This window comes from Rhinolophus sinicus, chromosome 4 (genome assembly GCF_057876585.1).
Source record: "Rhinolophus sinicus isolate RSI-liver-muscle chromosome 4, RSI-T2T, whole genome shotgun sequence".
NCBI classification, from domain to species: domain Eukaryota; kingdom Metazoa; phylum Chordata; class Mammalia; order Chiroptera; family Rhinolophidae; genus Rhinolophus; species Rhinolophus sinicus.
In genome coordinates, this window is record NC_142504.1 from 116,948,991 (window position 1) to 116,970,623 (window position 21,633).

The 21,633-nt window shown below is 49.5% G+C and overlaps 1 protein-coding gene across 4 annotated transcripts in view; it reads right to left on the reverse strand.

Annotated features, from left to right (window-relative positions):
- The window catches only part of MBP (myelin basic protein), an 85,424-nt gene extending 80,304 nt beyond the window's left edge, over nt 1–5,120 (reverse strand). For all 4 annotated transcript variants that reach the window (XM_074339822.2, XM_019715607.3, XM_074339821.2 and 1 more), the window contains exon 1: nt 4,784–5,120. The gene's annotated coding sequence lies outside the window, so the exon portion shown is untranslated. The remainder of the gene's footprint in view (nt 1–4,783) is intronic.
- Nucleotides 5,121–21,633: the final 16,513 nt, after the last annotated feature.

Consider the following 21,633-nt stretch of genomic DNA (forward strand, 5'->3'; position numbering starts at 1 on the left):
TGATGGTCAAGTTTACTCTGAAGCTACTGTAATCTAGGCAGTGCAGTCCTGGTGGAGGGACAGTCACCTCCTCGATGGGACAGAACAGAGAACACAGAAATAGACCCATACAATATGTGGGAACCTTTTGTGACAAATGTGCAAAAACAACTCGAGGGAGGAAGAGTCATATTTTTAACACAGTCCTGGAGCAGTCGGATATTCCCCGCAAGAACAAATACAAACCACAAACCCTTCAACTTAGACCTCACAACTCACAAAAATTAACTCAAAATAGACAACAGACTTCAGTGTTAAAAGTAAAACTATAAAACTTTAAAAAAAAATAAAGTTGAAAATCTTTATGACCTCAGGCTAGGGGATGAGCTTCTATACTTCACACCAAAATCACAATTCATAAAAGGATGTCATCAAATGAAAAACTTTCTCTCTGCAGAAGACCCTGTGAAGAGGATGAAACAACAAGCTAAACTGGCAGGAAATAACTACAAACCACCAAGACTAGTACCTAGAACATACAAAGAACTATCAACGCAAATGATTCAGTTAGGAAATGGGCACAAAACCTGAGCAGGTTGTTCACTGAGAGGATATGCAGATGGCAGATACACACAGGAAAAGCTGTTCCACAGCATTATCTGTGAGGGAAATGCAAATTGAAATCATGATGCAGTATCACCGCAGACCTACTGTCCAGCTAAACTAAAAAACGGTCACAAACCAAATGCTCTCAAGGTTGTGGAGACCCTGGATCGCTCCTGCCTTCAGGTGGGATGGAAAACGGCGCAGCCATCCTGGAACAGAGAATGGCAGCAATGTCTTACAGGATTGAACCTGTGCATGTGGGATGGCTTAGTGACTGCGCTCTTGGGTGTTTATCCCCGAGAAATGAAAACTGTGTTCACACAAAGCCCTGCACATGGATGGTCCTAGCAGCTTTATTCACAATGACCCCAAACTGGAAACAATCCAAGTACCCTTCAAAGAGTGAATGGCTGACACCAAAACCCACCCACCCCATGGGCTACTCAGCAAGTAAAAAGTATGAGCTCAACCTCAACAACTGGGAGGCATCTCAGGATTGTGCTTAGTGAAAAAAGCCAATCTGAAAAGGTTACACATTGCACGACTCCATTTGTGTGGCATTCTCGAAATGATGACATTATAGAAAATGGGGAACAGATCAAGGGCTTAGGGAGGGAGAAAAGGGAAGTTGGCTGTGGCTATAAAGGGTGGCGTGAGGGATCCTGTGATAAAACTCCTATGTGACTGTGGTGGGGGCTGCACAATTCTGCACACGTGATAAAATTACACACACGCACATACACAAACACGGGAGCAAGCGCACTGGTGAAATCTGAAACCCCAGTAAAGCCTATAGATTGTATCAGTGTTAATTCCCTGGTTGTAATATTGTTGCACAGTTTAGCAAGATGTTTCCAAGGGTACACGGATTGCTCTGTATTACTTCTTACAATGGCATGTAAATCCACAACTATCTCAAAATAAAAAGGGTTTAAAAATTGCTTCCGTGAGCATCTTGTGTCTGTGCCTCGTGAACAGGACCAGGGTCTCCCTAGAGGATACATGGGAGTGAGACCGAGAGAGACCGCAGGCTGGGAGGGTAAACCCATCTCTGCTCCACGCAGGGCACACACATCTCCAGCTTTTCCACATTATTCTCTAAAGGGCCTGTTCCTCTTAATATTCCACTGACAATACTGTGAGTTCTCACCTCTTTACGTCTCCCCAACACTCGGTGTGATCAGAATTTAAGTTTTTTCACCAGTATGATAGGTATAAAAATTACTCTAATGATGTTGTGATTTTCAATTCCCTGATAATGAACGTATTAAACGTGCATATTTTATCAATTCAGTGAGGTTTTCTCTTCCAGACCAGCCTGTTGACTCACATAGTTTTCTACTGGGCATTTCGTATTATGTTACTGGGTTTTAGAATTTTTGATATGTTCCAGATGCGTCACCTAAGGCTTCATCCTCTGGGCATCCACCTATTTTTGACAATGGAGCCTCACACCTACTCCACGGTCACAGAGTCCAGGATAAAATAACACTCAGATCCACCTTTGTGATTTTGCACAATTACTGAGTCTGAGGCATTCCTAATAGCTTCCGAATATGCGTTGTCAGCTACCTGGTTGCAAGGTGAGGGAGAGTCTGCCTCCACTCACGCCTGCGAGGCCCAGCCTCCCTGCTGGTCTCTGCGCTGCGGGTCCACTTGCTGCCCCAGCCCCAGCCCCAGCCCCTGCGCTCATCTCTGGTGCGCAGCTCCCATGGGTTCCCCTTCTCTGGTTACAGCCGGCTCTGCACTCAGGTGGGGATCGGGAGAAAAGCCCAGCGGCTCATGGTTCATGGCTCAGTTTGGGGGAAGCACGGGGTCTCCCAGGACATCCACAGCTGTGTGAATAGCCACTCAGGAGCGCCCAAATCAGGCCGGCTCAGCTTCCTCTGAAGGCTCCACGGGACCAGTAGGTGTGTCCTTTATGATTACTTACTACAGACTATACTGAGTAGTCAGAACACGTTCTTTTCTCCTTTACTGACAGCTAAGGAAGTAGAGGAGAGGATGACGGACAGACACATGATCGTACCATTACAGGCAAGTCACCGGGAAGAGGAAGCATAGTTTTGGGGAGTGTGGCCACTCAGTCGGGTGGAATTTTTAAAAAGGATGAAAGAATGGCTGGTCTGCAAGGTGTCCTGTTTACCCAGGCCACGCAGGACAGCCGCTCGGGGCTGGTGGCCGACCCCGGGAGCCGAGTCCTGTGCCATCCCCGTGGTGTCTCTGTGCCTCGGTTTCTCTGCCAGGAAAAATGATGGTATAATAGGGTCGTCATATCAAATGAGGGTAGTCATGACTGTTGATGAGGTGACACGGAGCCCTCCGAACACAGCCTGGCAATTTGTAAGGGGTCAGTAAACACTCCCTGGATACCTGGGTAAGAAAGAAAGGCACAGAGGCAGCTGCTCATATTGTGTCCAATTTTTAAACAATCTAAACTAAAATTCAAACAAGATAACCTTCAGTTATATTTAAAACTTCAGGCGGAAATAGGAAATTCACAAGGAAGAGTTGTCTGCTCTCCCTCAGTTCATCGCCATCACAGTCAAAACCATGACGGAGCAATTCATCGCCAAGTCACAGAACAAGTCACTTTTCTCAAACTCTCTTATCTTTGGGCAGAAATGTGATACTTTAGATTTTCAAAGTCGATTTGAATGTCATTTCAGAACAGTTAAATCCTTGGGCGTTACTGTTAACCAATATTTTACAATAATTTTTAACTGGACTCTTTCCCTTCAGGTTTCTGTTTATCCCACTTAAAAAACTAAAACTACTGATGAGCAGTTTTTCTTCGCCGGTAGAAATATGGCTCTCAGGCTGCCGGCTTCTCTCAGGTCATCTCGTCCATCATTCCTGGAAGAGCCACACTGTTCCCAGCTCTCCTAGCTCTGAACACCTGGGGTCTCAGTGCCTGAGGAGGCCCCATCACTCACAGGGAGCCTGCCTGTGGGCCTACGGGGCAGGACTGACCTGGCTTAGACCCAGGGTGGTCCCCGGCTGTAAAATGTCTTCCTGAGCTCCGCAGGCTATAATCTCCGAAAACCACAGGTCTTAAATAGGCGGCCCCCTAAAGTTCCCTGGTCTGAAACAGGCTTTCCAGCCAGCTTTCCAGCCAAGTGGGTGTGGGCTGCCAGAACAGCGCCCCCACACTGTGTTTACACCCTCGCAACACACCCAGCTAAGCCAGTGCCTTCCGCGGATGCAGAGACCAACTGAACACATGGTGTTGATTCTCACTTCGTAGTAACTGCCAAACAGAACCAGGAACCTGAACGCGCCCATTTCCTGCCCGCGTCTCACTGAGATCCCCAAACAAACTTCGCCCTTTTAACAAACCCCACTCCGCCTTCCGAAACAGGGGCTCAGTAGACCCTGTTTAACAGAAACTAGGCGCCGTCGCCAGCATCCCACGAGCCTTAGAGCCACCTGGGCGGCAGGGAATGGCCGAAGAACACACACTATTCCCGGAGACCCCCACACCAGGAGAGTCGGGCCCAGGTGGGCTTCCTGCCCAAGACGGGCCCGCGCAGGCGCCCGCGGGCAGGTAGGCGCAGGTGGGCACAGATGGGTTACAGGTGGACGCAGGCGACGGCGCGGCCAAGCGGGGCCAGGCCCTGCGAAGGCGGAAGCCAGGCGAGGAGTGTGTCGCCAGCTCCGAGCGCAAAGAGAAACTGGGCTTCGTCTGGGGCTGGGGCGTCCGCGGTGGTCCACTAGGCTCCAGGTGCGGCCTTAAGGGGCACTTGAAGCTGGCAGGAACCCCCAGCCTGCCCGTCAGCTGTCACCACCACCGTCCCCGCCCCACCCAGAACTACCTCTTTGCCCTTGGTCACCTTCCACCCCACCGCCACCCGAGACTGCGCGCCCCCCGGCGTCCCTGGCCGTGGCTCCAGCCAGAGACCACCCCCGGAAACCCGTCGGTTCCAGCCCAGCCGCTGCAGATCTTCGTCTACACCTGCGCTCATCACGTTCCGGGAGACCACAGGGCTGCCACCTGCCCGACCACCTGCGCGGCTGCTGGCGGGGGAGGCGGCGGGAGGTCCCTGAATGCGACGCGGGACAGCCCCCCACCCGGGGCCTCCTCCAGCCCTGTGCTCCGCGCCCTTCGCTCCAGGTCCCTGCCGGGTCCCCGCTCCCCGCTCCCAGCGCGCGGAGACAAAGCGCCGCCGCCCGCCCGCCCCCGGCGACGGTCACCCACCGCACTGCGCTCGCCGCTCCCAGGCTGAGTGCGCCGCGGGGTCCAGTTCACCTCTCCGCCGCCCGGGCCCCAAGCGCGGGCTGCGCGGGGTTCCCGGGCTGCCGGCGCCGCCTTCCGGGTAGGAGACGCGGGCCGCCAGGGCCGGAGGCTCGTTCTCGCTGGCGCGCCGCGCTGACTGGCGGCGCTGCTTAGAGGCCGGGCGCGCACCCCGCCCCTCCCCGCCTCCAAGGCTTCCTGCTGCCAGGTAAACACTGCTGAGTCCCACCTGCCGCCCCCGCCGGCGCCGCCGGAGCCAGGACGACCCTGGGGACAGCCTCGGGGACGGCCTCGCCACGCGGAGCCGGCGATCCGCGGGGACCCCGCGCCGGTCAGCCCAGGAGGGCGGGGTCAGAGTACGGCTGTGCTGACCTGCTGCTCCTGGAACCCATCCTCCTGGCTCAGTGTTTGAAACCACTAGGTGAGGCCCGAGGGACCTGAGACAGCATCTCCCCTCGCTGCATTTCACGGTGGGGTGACCGAGGATCCAGCCAGTTCAGTGCCTGGTCTTCGGCGCTCCACTGACCAGCCGTCCCCAAAGCCTGGCCCTTGGAGAACACCAGAGATTAGTTCTGCAGGGACCCCCGTCCAGCAACAGGAGCTGGGCTGGAGAGTACAGGGTTCCATCAAAGAGGCAGGTGGAGAGCACCCAGGAAACACTAGAAAATGCCCAGAGCTGGGGACAGACCCTGGGTCCTGCAGCTCTGCAGCATTTATTGGCTTGTGGTTGGTGTCATCTCTTGGTCCGAAGGCACTGCTGTTTGGACATTAGTCATCTGGACACAAATTTGGTGGAGTCTGAGAGCCTTTCCCTGGATCCTTGCCTCCTCCTGAGGACAGCCAAGTAGGAGGGCGCCGGAGACCAGGCAAAGCTCCTGACTCAGATTCCAGGTCAGGGATGGAATCTGACACTTCCCAGGAGACCTGGCCCCACATAAGGTTTGTTAGGGGAGGGGGCAGTCTAGTGCCTGGCAAGACTCAGTGAGCCCTGTCCCCTGGGCCAGCTGTGCAGGGATAGCTTCAGGGCGCCCTGCCCAAACCAGCCATCCTCAGGGACCCGGGAATCCATCAACTGCAGCAAACGCTGGTGATTCTAAGGGAACTACATCCGTGATCATAGAAATATTTAATCTGATCCTTTCTCAGGAGAGGAGAGGACATGGGTTCCTGGAGTCTGAGGCAGACATCAGGAGGGCAGTGGAAAGCGATGTTGTCCCGTCTGTATGCCCTGTCCTTTCATGCTGACTTTCAGGAAAGGAACACTGCGGTGGGAGGAAGGGACCGAGACAAATGCTGAGACGCAGTGGGCAGTGACTCTACCCCAGGCTGCTCAAGTCGCTCTTACCCCCCCACCCCCCACCCCCACATACACACTTGTTAAAGCTCAGGCCAGGGTGCGGGGATCCGGGGTGAGTGGGGTGCAGAGGACACTGGGTTTCTGGCCCACAGATGTCAGTGAGGTGCCGATGGGGGTCCTTTAGAGCAGCCACTGTCCTTCCTGCTGGTGCAGCTGCCGGTTTCTCAAGGTTTTATAGAAATCCACTTAGGCCAACAGTTGTCTGCAAACGTCAGGCTTATGAGTTACAACTCCTTTTTGAGTGTTGATAGAATTCCACATGCCTATTTCATGGGGATTTAATGCCCCCCAATTCACAGGTACTCCAAGGAAAGTGTACATGAGGGAGTCAAGAGCACTATTTAAAAGAGCAACGGAAGGGCATGTGGAAGGTCCAGTGTTAGCGAGGGATTTGCCCCGCTGCCGGCTCGGGAAAGGACCCAGGGCGTCACCCCTCAGTCATATGAAGACGGCCCCGCACGCACCCTTTAGCAAAATACAGGTTTCATTGTGCTGAATAACGCTGGACGGCTCTTTTGACAAGTAAAGGATAAGTGATCCACGCCTCATTGTCTCTGGGACGTTCCTAAGAAAATCGCATTGCGCTTGGCTCCGTCTCTCACACACGTCAGACAAAGATGGCAGGAGCCTTCAGCACGTCAGACAGCAGCAAACAGTCCAGGGTTTTGTGTGTGATACACACTCAGGAAGTTTTTGTTCAGTTGAATTAAACTCCAAATTCCCCAAACTAGTGGAAGGAAGTAAATTAATGCAAATAATTTCCACCATGCTTACTCTTTCTGCAGTTCACCTGAAATGGTGAAGCAGCCTCACCTCTACCGAGAGCAGCTCACCGTTGTGGGTTGCGTCATGTCCCCAGAAAGCTACGTCCACTTCCTACCAGATCCCTGTGAATGGGACATTGTTTGGCTATGAGGACTCTGCAGATGTCCCCAAGCTAAGATGAGGTCCTTAGGGTGGCCCTTACCCACTGTCATGGGGATCCTCATAAGGAGATGGAAAGACGGACAGAGGAGATGCAGAAAAGAAACTGAGGTCGGGGGCAGCTAGCGGAGTCAAGAAGTGGTTATGTTTTGGGATGACAGAAAGGACGGCATATCTGAATGGTGACTGGCCTCTTCTGGAGAGAAGGGACCCTAGTCGTCAAGGTGACATTTGGAAGTGCTGCTTATGGACTGGAAATGTCTGTGATTAACTCCCCGCTTTCACCTTCTTTGGTGCTTATGAGCACAAGGGGGCATCTGAGTTTTGTGGGGCTCACAGCCTATGCCATTTGGGAGCCGTTTCTAAGGAGCAGAACAGAAGAACTAGATGCACAGTGAGGGACATGGTACCAAAGGGATGTTGATGGTTAAGCTCAGGTAACAGCGTCCACGTGGTGCTGTGGCAGGTAGGAGCGCACGTTACAAACCGAGGACCCGCGCGCCTCCTGTCCGTCTCTCCCAGCTGTGTAGTCACAAGTCTCTTCTTGGACCAGGGCGGTCGGAGTCTCTGACCTCATGGCATCACACTCCCCATGAAATGGGAGCAGGTGTAGTTGACACTTCGCAAAGCCCGTTAGCCTTCAGGAGCACTGCTACTTCCAAGGGTGTTTTGTGATATACTTGCCACCACCAATTATGAGAAAATGATCCTGTCGTTGGAGCTCCTGGCTAAATTGCACAAGATAAATGGAACCCAGTAGGTTTTACTGAAGTGAGTGTTCTTCCTGGCTGTTAATGTTCTACCTCTTAAGCATCTGATTGGAGGCCGTGGGAGAAACCAGGCCAGGGACTCTGCACGTCTGTATCACATCACTGTCTCTGGGATGGAGCATTTCTATAGACCTGTTCCTATGGCAACCAGAAGCAGAGCTTCATTTGGTCAGGAAAATAGAGCACCCTTCTCTGTTTGGCAAGGCTATGTGGCGCAGGCTGTTACACTCGGTGTGAGTGAGTGCGGGTTGCGTGGGTCAGCAGCGGTTTCGTCTGTGTGGCAGCATCACATGGGCCGGTATGCACAGACAAAAGCAGCGGGGACTACTCCAGACACGAGCAGTGCTGGATTTCCCTAAGACCCTGTGCACTCAGGTCTGCTGTGACGAACTAGCCGACGGAGCCAGACTGGCAGACACCCTGCATCACACGTGGTAGGGAAAATGGTCTTCTGTTCACCCAGCCGTGGCTGGTTTCTCCTCTGCCCTCAGAAGGTGGCCAGCTCCAAAGTAAGCGTGGCTCTTTCCTGCGGTCCTTAAACCTCTCCTACATTTGGAGTTTTCCTGCCATTCCCTAGTTCTGCAGCTGTACATCACCCAAGTGCCAACATACAACCGAGCAATTTAGCCGTAAGTTCACCTTGAAAGTGTCAGGGATGGCCAATCACTGCCCTGTCTTCAACTCAGCCAATTCCACATTTGGAAATCATTCATAATAACACCCCACTCCTGGACCAGATTATTTATTGGGTGCAAGTAGAAGAAAACCAACACAACCAGCAACTGAGGATAAAAGGACTGCATTCTTACGTCACCAGAAAGTTCAGCAGGAAGCTGAGGAAGAGGAGAATGAACTCACAGCTCCTCTTTCCTTTCCCTGAGCAGACGTGCTGCCAGCATATACAACATCCAAGGCCAATGGGACAAGGCCACTCACTGGTTTAAAAGAAGCTACATTTTTAACACTTAGGGAATTTAGCTGGCTCAACCCTGCCTTTCCAAATATTTTCTGATCTGTTTCCTTCTCTCTCTCTCTCTCAATCTGTCTCTCTCCGTATGTGCCTATATATGCCTATCTGTCCATCAATGCATCTTACAAACAGGCCTGACTGCCTGGGCGGTGGGGTGGGGACGGGTGGCCTGCCCTTGGCACCGGCAGTGCCGCTGTCAACATGTCGTCTCTCAGGTTAGGAGAAGGTGCACATGCAGCTTCAGTAGTGAGAAGAGACGCAGATTGACAGCTCCTGGAGAGGATCCCGTCACCCCTTTTCTGTGCCCACACTGCAAGCCACCCGCTGACCCTGACCCCTGGGCAGAAAGAGGAGACGGCAGGTGCCAGGCTGGGTAAAGTGAGCCCAGTAAATAATGAGAAATTAACTGTGGACTGCTGGTTTGTCTCCCAGGAGAAAGTTTACAAAGAGAACCCCCCCCGCACCCCCCGCCTCCATGCTCCTTGCTGAGGCTGCACCTAGCCTCGGGCTCCTGGCCTGCATCTCACTGTAACTGCGATGATTTAAACTAGGAAATGAGGCAAATATGTAATAATCAAGTTGGCAGGAAAGCGTAATTAAAGGCGATGAAATACGGCGTGAATACTCCCTGTGCCTCAGGAGCTCCAGGAAAGCGCAACGATGAACCTGGTGCTTTGTGCTGTTTGTCACGTGTAAATTCCACCTGCATGGTTCTAACTTTTCCAGTGAAATCACACAGCGTTCATAACAGGAATAAGATGGGAAAGTTAGTCCTGGAATAACACAGGGCCATTTGGAAGCGGCCTGCTCCTCTGGCCACGTGAATCACTCAGGCAATATGTTTAAGGCACTAGGATTGCAGCTCAAAAAAGCTGATTGAACACCAAAAAGAATCTCTCGCAAAGACAACGTATCAAAATACATTCCCAGGGCTTTTGTCCTTGTAGGAACGATCCGAGGTGGTACACAAACGATTTACTGTTCCGGTTGGGAAGGTGCATTCATCAGGGCTCTCCAGAGAAGCAGAGCCAATCGGGATGCAGAGATCTTACCTATCTACTAGTCTGTCATCCATAAGGAGACTTATTTCAAGGAACTGGGTCACATGATTGTGGGGCTGGAGACTCAGGCTGGACCTGATGCTGCCGTCTTGAGGAAGAATTCTTTTTTCTCCAATAAACCTCAGTAGTGGCTCCGAAGCCTTCCAACCGGATGAGTTCCACCCATAATATCAAGGGGAATCTCCTTAAAGTCAACTGACTGAAGGTATCAATCATCCCACAGAATATCTTTACAGCAACACCTACGTAATTAGTATTTGACTGACAACTGGGAACTATGTGGCCTCGCCACACAGACGTATAAAATCCACCCATCACAGAGGCATTGACTATGTTTCAGAAGAAAATTTTGGAATTTGTGTCAACTTCTTTGACTAACATGGATTTCCTAATGTCACTGAGAAAATTATACATAGTCCCTTTTTCCTTATAACTTTTAGAGTTGCAGTGCAATTTCATATTTCACTTAGATCGCTGGGGGCCAAACATACAAATGTTAAAATGTGTTTTGCCTCTGTTTCCGACTCGTTTTGAACTTTAAGGAAATAACTGCCTTTAGGGTAGACATCTGGATGCTTTTAGAAGATGGCATTTGGAAGAGCTGAAAGATAAAGTACTTGACAGGCCTCTAAGATGTGTGTGCCCCGCACGCTGGAGCACGATGGGTTTTTTGTGCTAATGTGTACCTCTGAACTTCTTTAAAATGTCCAATTACTCTTTCCTGGGAGGGATGCAATCAGTTCTCTGCTGTTATGAAAAATATGGATAAAAGCAAAATTTCAAATGCTGTTCTACAAAAATTATTTAATCCTCTCTGGCCCATTGTGGAAATTCCTACAAGGTAGGTGGGATCAGTACCTCTTGTCCTGTGCTGGCAGATGTGGCCACAGGTTTGGTGACAATTTCAGTGTACTCATCTAGGAGACGTGTACTTTCATGACAGCGAGAGTGCAGCCAAGGTCACCTTGTACCAAGGCAGAATGTGGTTTGAATGAGAAGACCTTGAGATGTCCCCCTCTGCCTTCCCAATAATACCAATTTTCTACTGGCCGATGGTGGAAGTTCTAACCCTTTAACTTTATTTTGGAGCTTTGATTCACAATAAAATGCAAATGCCACTGGGCGAGGGAAATGACATGGAAGCTATTGACTGTTTTCCTCTTGGATCATCCCTGATCTGATTTCACGAGGATGCAGGAAAGATCACCAGTGACCCAAGTGGGTGTGTCTGCGGGGAGGCGGGGTGCAGGGGAGCCCCAAGGCACTGCACGCCATCTCTCTTTCCTACCTCCCAGCTTTATCCAAAATAGACATGACCAAAATGTTCTTAAAAATCAAAAATAACTACTGCAGTATCATTTCTATGTCATTAAGAGCTAATGATTCAGAGAATAACTACAGCGTGTAGAAAGGTCTGGGGAGATGCTTTAAATGTTCAAAAAGTTGTGAAATGGTTTGAAGTCATTTTATAACTCATCGTTTGGGAAGCCTGCCTAAAATATGGTCTGAGGCATTGAGTACAAGGCCCCAGAAGGTTTCATTGGCAAAGCGTGTGTCTGCCGATGGTGCTGGCTGAGTGTGCGTGGACTCTCAGATCAGATACTGACACTGACACACACTCAGTCTTTCCTTGTCCATCCCAGGCGAAGGCCCCCAGGACGACTGTATCGTCAGTTCCTGGCATATCCTTCCAGATATTTCAGGCCACGGCTATGGCGGCTGTCGTAGTGTATATATTCTCTCTCTCTCTCCATCCCCCCCTTAGCCCTTATGTCTTACATTATATTAGGTTTATGCACATAATAAATATAAAGTCTATAAGCTGTTCCACACTTATTTCAACTTTACACTTAGCGAAATATTAGTGCTTGAGGACACTCATTTCTCAACATCTGAATAGAATCTTATTTTATGCGTGTACCATGCTTGATTTATACAGTCCCATACGGAAAAACTTTTAGGTCATTTCCTATCTTTCATAACAAATCATGCTGGAATACCTTACACCTGTGTCATTTTACACACATGTAAATATATTTGTAGGTAGTTGTGGGGTCAGAGGTACGTGTTGGAGGAGGCCATCGAGAGGAGGTGACCGTGGCTGACTCGAGCGCTGTCCGGGACAATGGGCGTCTCCTCACCCCTCCCCTGTCCTTGGAAGGTATGTCTGGGCAGCCGTTCCCACAGTGGGAGCTTAATGGAGGTGAGCAGAAGCCAGGCAGGTGGGATTACAGGACACGTAAGATTCTGCGCCCTTGAGGGTGGTTTTACTTCTGAGGGGTCTGACTAGAGGCATTTCAAAGGTGTGTGAAGGTAGATACACAGAACAATGGACGGGGCTACTTAGGGCAAAGATGAGCCTTTTCCTGAAGAAGTTACAGGCCTGGGGCCTGACACGACCCACCGTGACCCCACCCCCGTCCCCCAGTAGGAAGTTGTGATCAGGTCACCGGGGAGGTTACTTTCTGCAGAACCCCGTTTTCTCCCACAGCAGGCACCCCCATTCTTGGCAGTGCCTGGCTACACATTCGTCAGTTGATGGCCTCTGGATTATGGAGCTTCACTGTATTTTTAAAGCTGATTGTTTTATTTTATTTTTTCACTAAAATGGCATTTTTCTCAAAACAAGTTACTGCTTTTTTAGTGGGGGGATGTTTTACAGTTTGACTTAATTTAGACTTACCTTGGAAGGAATTCTTTTAACATTTTTAGAACTGTACCTCACCTCTGAAGAATTAACAGTAAATTCAGAGAGAAAAGGTACAAGGTGATGATGTTATTTTATCCTCGTTTCTACTTTAAAACTTTTTGTTTTGCTTTCTTAGTCTACACTTATTGTACCACGAGACATCACAAAGTGTGCTTTTTCTGAAAGAGGAGATGTGTAAATAAGTGGAAAAGTGTTTGAAAATGGGCCTTTTCTGGGTTGTGCCCTGATTTAGAACAGAAACAGACTTGGCTTCAAGGGTGTTTTGTGCCCACATCTGAGCATCAAAACTTTAGATGTTTTGAGATTTGCAAAAAGAAGTTTGCATTTCTGAAGCAAACTAATACAATTTAATACTTTTCTAAGAACTGCATTTATCTGTGAGCTAATTGCTAGAGTTGTATAATATGTTTTTCTCACACAGAATGTAGATTCTCCCTACAAATGTCTGAGAAAAATATTTTTAAAATATTCTGACTTAATGGCTTCCATGAAATTTTCTCTTAATGTCATTATATGGACAGGCAGAGGCAGAAATGGGCGTTTATGCATGAACACCCACTGAGAGCTTCTCGTTCTGTGCATAATGATACAGGTTGTGATGCATTTCCTTGGACCTTAAGAAGAAATATTTTTATAAAGAAGAATTTTTTCAAAGACGTGGAGTTATTGTCAGTATTTTGCGTAGTTGAAGCCTACCAACACAACATAGAAAGTCATGTCTATCCATATTTTTCATTCACAGTGAGAACCAAATGAAAACACTATTCAGAAACATGGGGTCCTTCTGATGTTGCGATTGGGAACTTATAGTATCTGTGATATTTAAAATTTAGCTTCCTCCTGAACTGTTACCTCAGCTTTCATAGGACTGTGAATGTGAATAGACTTTTAAACTCAAAAGTAATTTGGAAAAAAATATATTAAAAGAGTTAACTTTTCATATTGCTAAGGGAATGGTAATAGGAAATTATAATTTTATGTATCATGATTGTATAGTCCAAATTTCCAGTTTTAATGGGAACATAATTCTGACACATTTCCTTACACCCCAGGGGTGTCCTAAACAATCTTAATTTCTATGACATTTGTTTAAAGATCCCAAGACGTGGCTTGCCTGATTCTACCCAATTCTAGATGTATTTTAGCAATGACAGAACCAAATGTGACCCACTGTTTGCCTGAGTGTCTCTCATCTCTAAAAGGAGGTGCTGTCTGGTAGATTAGAAGATAGTATTAAAGACGCAACAGAGATTCTCTCCCTGAGTTCATGGAGTCGGGGCCCTTGGTGAGGGGAGGCATTGGGACTGTGAGCCGTTCCTCATGGCCAAACACCTGCTCAGCAGGTATCACCCTCCCCCACCGGACAGGTGGACAGTGAAGTACCCTCTTTCCAACTGAACGTTCCCCACATACTTTCATGATGTGTGTGACCTCTGCCACTTGCTGTTTTAAATCCGTTTCCTGATGCAGAGCTGGTTTCAAATCCAAAGTTACTGCTAGCCTTTCGGTCATGTCATTTCAGTTGTGTCGCGTCCTGTGGCTCGGCTGAGTCATAGGATCTGGGACGCTCTGGACAACTGTTCGGACCCATGGCTGGGGAGAGCTAGGAAACTTGAGGCCCAGGCAGTAGAATAGATCGTCTTGTCTTTGTCTGGGCCTGCTCACCAGTCGTCTGTTTGGTCGGCTAAGGTCTGACCCATAATTTTCAACTGATTTAACTCCCCAGCTCTGTCCGCTGTTCTGTGTTTAGATGCTGTTTTTTTGTTGCTATTGTTCTTTTGTTTCCTCCAACATTGATCCAACTCCCATTTTGTGTTTTTCTTCTCCATGTGAGCCTGTGCTAACATGTGATGAACTTCCTTACGCTTTCTTCGTATTTGTAATGGTACTTTCCACCTTACTCTGTTTCAAATGCTGGGCATTTAATACTCCACTTAACACTTGAGCACCCTGTGAAGAAGGTGTTATCATCCCTACCTGACAGATGAAACATGGAGGCTCATGTGAGTTTGCCTCGAAATCACAGGAAGTGGCTTTACTGAAAAGCACGTGAAGCTTTAGGGCCCCTCCATTTCCGAGCCCCTTTCTAAGCCTACACTTGATTGGGGACCCACATGTTCTGTTCTCTTTTCAGAGGACCCACTTTTCAAGCCTAGGTCCCACAGCCTGTGGGTCTCCCCCAAGCCAGACAACCAGTGTCTGCACAAGCCAGCCTGGCGGAGTTGGGGGCCAGCACCTCCTTACTCAGCCCCCGGCCCACTTCTGAGCTGGGGGGCATTCTCGGAGAGGGTTGTGGGCCTTTTCCCGGATGCCCTCTGCCTGTGCCTTCCCTCACCATTGAGGCTGTGAGGCTACTTTCCTGCAAGAGGTTAACTACAGCTCAGGTCAGAGTCAAATTTGGAATTGAGTTCAAAAATAGTTTCTTGAGATTGATAGTAGAGCTAAGAGTCTGAGAGAGGAGTTTCGATGTACCACGTCTGGCCTTGGGAGAGGGAAATGGGTTATTTTAAAAGTGGAGCATCATGAGGGTTCAGAGCACAAATTTCTGCCATAAAGAACAATGGGACAAAGGCCACAGATGAGGGCTTTTGTGACTGACAGGTGAGCATTGGGCGAGCCTGCCAGAGAAAGAGCAGCAGGAGGGACCTGCTGGGATGCAGCCTGTGGCTCCTGTGATGTGGGGGAAGGCAAGGTCTGACTGTGTGCTGCCCTTTTAGGCAAAATCCTGGAGCAGGCGACAGGAGAAACCTCAGAGAACCCTCTCCCCACCCCCAACCATGAGTGCATCCAGGCGTCAGAGCAAAATCACTGCACAAAGTGACACTGGCAGGGAGGACTTTTCATCCAACTATTGGCAGGTGGGGATGGGCAGAACACGGTCTGAGCTCACTGCTGCGGAATCCAAGGGTGGAAGGTGTGGAGGTCTGGCCCTCTGTGTTTACCCACTGGCCTTACCCAAAGGACAGGTAAATTGTCTCCCACCTTCCTGACAGGAGTGGTTTTACAACTTGGAGCATGGCGCACAGTGTGAAATGATGGTGGTGCCTGTCGCACCCCATTCAGGTGAGGGTTCAGGCAGCCCCTCCCCAGCCCTCGAGTCCAAGGTATTGAGACGTGTGGGGTTCGAGGTGCCCAAGGATCCCAGCAGGGAGACAGCCCGACCTGTGATGGATACCGAAAATCAGGCACAGAGGAGAGATTTGGAACCATCACTCGGGGGAGCGGAGTGTCCAATACCAAGGAACTCTGCTGTGTAAATGGACCCTGTTCTCACTCCAATATGTGACGTCCTCAACCACCAGCATCATGGCACTCGGCAGGATGCCAAATTTTGCTGCTGTCATTAGGTCCTTGGGGACGTATGTGCTTTTGGAGAACGCTGGGATGGTATGTTTCGTATTTATTTGCAAAAGCTGTAAAACCCGTGTTGGGATTGTAGTTTGATTTGTCTCTCTGCTGACCTGACTGGTGTAGTGACGATCAAAGAGTTCAAGTTGGATGTGTGTTTTTATTGCAGAATCAGGTCCATGGGCAGTTGGGGAAAATTAGTGAACTGAAAACACAGATAATTCATAAATCCACTCAGTACTTACTAGAGCACTTTAAAATACAGAGATAGAAAACTAGTTTAGGTCAAATATTAAGAGTTCAAGTGACTTTATTTTGGCCCGTCCCCTGTGAAGTGTCCTCTAGGAAACGGACCACAGAAGCTGTCCACACGTTTATGATTTCAAGTCTCTATAATATTCTTGGGAGTAAAATTAGTGGTGTCCATAGCTCTCGTCATTTTCAAATTAAACTGTGAACGTTGAGAGGCAGGTGCTCTGAAGGGTGGCAGTTAGGTGAGGTCTTTTCATCATTTTTCCAGAAGACTCTCAGAGACGCCACCTCTCTCTGCTATGGCTGCTTGTTACCTCACTGTACGATTTTCTGTTTTTATGCTGATTTGTGTCCTTTCCTAATCGGGGCTCTTTTTTCGACTATCACAGCTCTGCCACCCCCGTTCCCTTCGGGAGCCGTTCTTTCTCCATAGTCTGGAGGTTCTTCTAGCAGGTTGTCAATAGTGGTATTCTGTCCCCGGGAGGCCCCAGAGCAGGGACATGGGCCTGTCCAATCCTGGCCCCTTTACCCCGGCCTTTCCCGGGCCTTTCCTTTTGGGGCTGTGGGAGAAGGGAGAAGCCTTACTTTTGTGTGTGCATCATGGTAATTGGAAGATAAACTTCTGAGGTTCTTAGAGGTCATTTTCCTTTAAAAATAGAGACAGGATGTCTGAATATAAGAGAATTGCTTCAAGCAGAGACCAAGAGAGAAAGGGATAAATGAAACAAGAATGAGACTCAGAGACATAGTTTTGGTGCCTGGATTCAGCTGTGCCATGCCCCCTATCACCCCACCTCCAACCACGGGCTCACCAGCTGCAAGAAGCCAGAAAGTTCCTTCCCTTTGCGGCTTAATCTACTACGACATCGGTTATATTGTAAGGGGCCTACCTAGTACGATCACTGTATTCCTCAATAGCGATAATAATTATAAAGATAGTAATAGCTGTGGGAATGCTACAAAGTGCTCACTGGGTACCAGGCAGTGTGCTTGGTGATTTGTGAGTGTGGTTTCATTTAATTTTCAAAGCAAGCTTTACACATGAGAAAAATGGGGTCAGGTAAGTTACACAAGGTCAGAGCCCAAGTAAGCAGTGGTTTCAGAATCCACCTAATGTCCGAACCATTTCATGCTTCCCCTGAGGGGCCATTCACTCCTGTTCACTCTTGTTTGTATGAGCAAGTGCGCCCATGGCCTTGAGGTGGGAAGTGCTGGTTGAGTGCACATGCCTGGCTTTGCTTGGTGACAGGGTGAGTAGACCTGTCCTGTCCACAGGTGTTAAACCATTACTGTCAAATCCTACTATGTGCTGGGGCTGTACACACCCCTCGCTTAGTTGTCATGTTGGGAGGGCAGCACGGTGGCCATCTGGGGACTGTCACGGAATGCTCAGGGCCCTGGAGGGCCAAGTGAAAGGGCGAATGCTGGCCCCACCGATTCTGGCGGACACTGTAGATTTCTGTCACAAGGTTAGACATGGAGACGAGAAAGTGGCTACTGGTTTTGAGCACTCACCACACACCATGATTGTGACCTGCTGTGCATTTGTCAGAATGTCCTGCAGCGTGAGCATCTGATCCCACCAGATGCCTCTGAGGAAACTGTCCCCTGTCCTGGGGAAGATGCACGGCCACAGTTGTGAGTCAGAGGACATCCGCTGGCTGTGGTGCCGGAGCACGGTGTCACCCTGGGGGTTGGTCTCACAATTTGGAGCAGTCTGTTTTCACTGGGAGTCCCCACCCTCAAGGTTCTGTACTCAGATCAGCTAAACCGATGACAACAGTGACTGCAAGCCAGATCCAGGCTCTGCGCCCTGCTCAGCATGCCACCTGGGCATGGCCTGGTCTGCGTCCATGACCTGCCTGGGGCATGGCAGCAGTCTCCTCGCCACCTGCTTCTGCCTTGCATGTGCATTAAGGATGAGGTGAGATCAGGTCAGGTCAGGTGACCTAGGCGGCGTCCACTCACCTCTGTGCTCCTGCTGTGGCATGTACCTGTCCTCTAACCGTCAGCCTTGTGCTTTCCGATGTGACTCCCTGTGGGCAGCAGGCACGGGGTGATGTGTAAGTCCCCAGAGTCACACAGCGGAGAGACAATGGTTGTGTGTGAGAGAGTTCACGGACACTCCTCTGAGACGCAGACGTCGGTGACAGCAGCAGCGCCCATGCTGCACGCTGGCCCCAGGGGTGGTTGTGGGTCCCTGCACTCACTGAGGATTGGCAGTGCTCACATGTCCTTTCTAAAACCCATTTCTTCATTTTCATAATCATCCTTTAGGTTCCTTTTTAAATTAAAAATCGATGCCTTACGTGAGGGTTCCCAGTCTTTGGGTAGAATGTTGACCTTTGCACCGTGTGCTACTTCTGAGTCACACCTGGTATGGACACTTCATCTTACCAGTGGGTCAATTTCTTCCTAATGGTATTGGCGTTAGAGGGACACGTAATAGAACAGTTGTTCTTACCACACTTTATATTCTCAGACACCAATCTGGACAACACATTGTGCTGCATGATGGCTCACTGTGGACTTAGAATTACACAGGCCCCCAAAAAGGTGGGGTGCACGCCCGAAACACCCCCTGGAACCCAGTGATGGACAGCTGAGGTGGATGTCACACTGGCGTGCACCAGATGGCTGCAGAGAGGGCATGCGTGGCGAGCAGGGCATCTCAGCCAGGCTCTGCTGGCCTCTGGGGCGGGTCCTTCGCTGTCGTTGGCCATCCTGCACTGACAGGAAGTTAGCAACATCCTGGCCTCCCCCCAGTGGGTGTCAGCAACACACATGCCAGTTGTGACAACCACCAAAGTCCCTTGGGGATAAAGTTGTTCTCCCCTGTGAGGACCCCTGAGCATAAACACCCCTGGACATGGTGTGTTGCTGCCTCAGGCATGACCGGGAGGTTTGTTCAGTCCTGCAGCTGTGAAACAGGGGCTTCCTAAGCTGATGAACAGGAGACCAAATCCTGCTGAGTGACTGTGACTCACAAAGATTCATTTGTTACCGAGCCACCTGGTGTGTGGGTGCACCCAGTGTAGAGCTCAGTAGCCAGAGGGGCCACAGCTGCCGTCTGTGGGGTTCAGACAAGGCATCTCCAGTCTGCATTCTCCAGGCGTAAGGATGTGTCGTTGCCACAGCAACGCTGCCTGAGTGCCCTTTGGATGGAGATGAGAATCAGCGTCCCTGTGACAGCTGGCCAAGGCTAGCCACTTGTGGAGCAAGGTGGTTCCAGTGAGAGCAGAGCGTTGCGTGGAGGACATCAGCCAGAGTCAGGCAGGCAGATGGCGTTAAGGGGAATATTATCAAGCCAGGCCCGCCTTTATCTTTACAGTCAACACATTCAACTTAGTGGTAAATTCATCATAATTATCTTAAAAACCGGCCGCTTAACCTCTATTAGCTTATAAATTGGACATAATTGTATTAGGTTGGTGCAAAAGCAATTGCAGTTTTTGCAATTATTTTTAACCTTTTAAACCACAATTAGTTTTGCACCAACCTAATATTTAGTTCATAGCATTGTGATGGGAATTTAACGACATAATGCACATGGTAAGTTCTCCATAAATGTCAAGTTTATTAACATAATTAATATCAATAATGGGAACAATTAATGATTAATACTATATCACGAATAATAGTAACAGTAAATATCCCCCTGAAGTTTGGACAGGTTGTAATAATATGTCTGTTTACAGTGGAAAAACTGAGGCTCAGAGAGTCAAATATCTATTCAAGCTCGTTGAATAGTCACTGTGTGGACTTGAAACTATGTCTCCAGTTCTAAGCTCAGGGTTCATTCCGCGGCACCACCCTGAACTTGAGATAAGGCATGTTCATGAGCAAGTCGGGTCAGTCCCCAACCTGGGGCTCCTAGGTGTTTGTTCAGGCCTGGTGAGCGAGGACCTTGGAGGGCCAAGGCCTGGGTCTGCGTGGCCGGCACTCCTGGCTCTTATCCAGCCAGCCTGGCATCTGAGGCTGGTGGTGGCAGACCAGGACCAAGCCCACAGACCCTTAGCAGGGCACGGGCACAGCATCCTCACTACCAGTGCCTCTCCCCTACTTCTTCTAAGTTTTATGTCTTCTTCTGGTTCGTAACTTGACTCTCCCAGTGACGGACACTAGAGTGGAATTCTTCAATGGTTCTGGATGTGTTTAGGAATCCATGGGACTTGGAGGTGGGGGAGGGGGAAAGAGGTAACTGCTTACGTTTCTGAACACTTTTTTCTTCTAGTGAAAGTCGTGTACGTTTCAAATCCTCTTCAAATTGCAAATGTCTTCATCACAGTGATCCCCAATGTGAATGTTTTTGGGAAAACAATTTGTTTTTATTATGATGAAAGTAACTTGAATCCCCACTCGTGGCCCCTGGCATGACCTCTGGTCCCGACATGGGTCTCGCTCCAAGGCAACGAGGACACATTCTCCCTGGTGGCTGGACTTTCTAGCTTCCTCTTCACCAAACTGAGAGGAAAGAGAACTCCTTGGGGGACTCTTCACCATCTGTACTTGGGCCTTCTGTGCCAGTGCGGCCTGCGGTCCTTGGTCTCTGGCTCAGCAACTATCCACACGAGGGCAAAAGAACACTTGAAAACATTCCAGCTTAGGGCTGCTGAGTCTCTCCTCGCCAGTGGTGCTAACTGGAAATTGGCCTCCACTGGCTGTGCTGTGTGGGTTATTGTAGGAAGCATTTAATAATCACCCATATAAACTCCATCAGTTTTAGTCCCAAAGGACCCACAAAAGTCCTATCTGGGTAATTCTGAACAGTGTTGTACACTTTCCTTACTTATACTTTGTCTTACAATCTAAGGAATGGAAAATACTTGTGATGATTAATTTTATATGTTAACTTGGTTGGATCAAGGGATAGCCAGAAATCTGGTCAAACGTTATTTCTGGGTGCATTTCTAGCATGAGAAATAGTGGGCTGGGTGAAGCTGATGGCCCTCCCCAGTGTGGGCAGCTCATCGAATCTGAGGAGCATGAATAGAACAAAAAGCGGAGGAAGGCTGAGTGAACCCTGCCTGACTGCTGGGGCCGGAACTTACCCTCCTGCCCTGTCTCTGGCTCTCAGACCTTCAAACTTTGCCCCCATTTCTTGGGCCTCCAGCTTGCAAACACAGATTTCCGTGTGTGTAATAGGTGGTGTGAGCCAATACCTTACCATAAATGTCTTTATAAACACACACATGCACGCATGAATGCACACACGCACACACACATGCACACATACATATGCATGCACACATGCACACATACACACACACATGCACAGACACGCACACACATGCACACGCATCTCCTCTTGGTTGTTTCTCTGGGAACACTAATACAGTGGCTAATAAACAGGTTTGTCCTTCGAATCAAGGACCCTTCCTTGAAGGTAGGTCATCCAGTCTGCATGCTACACTCAGGGGTC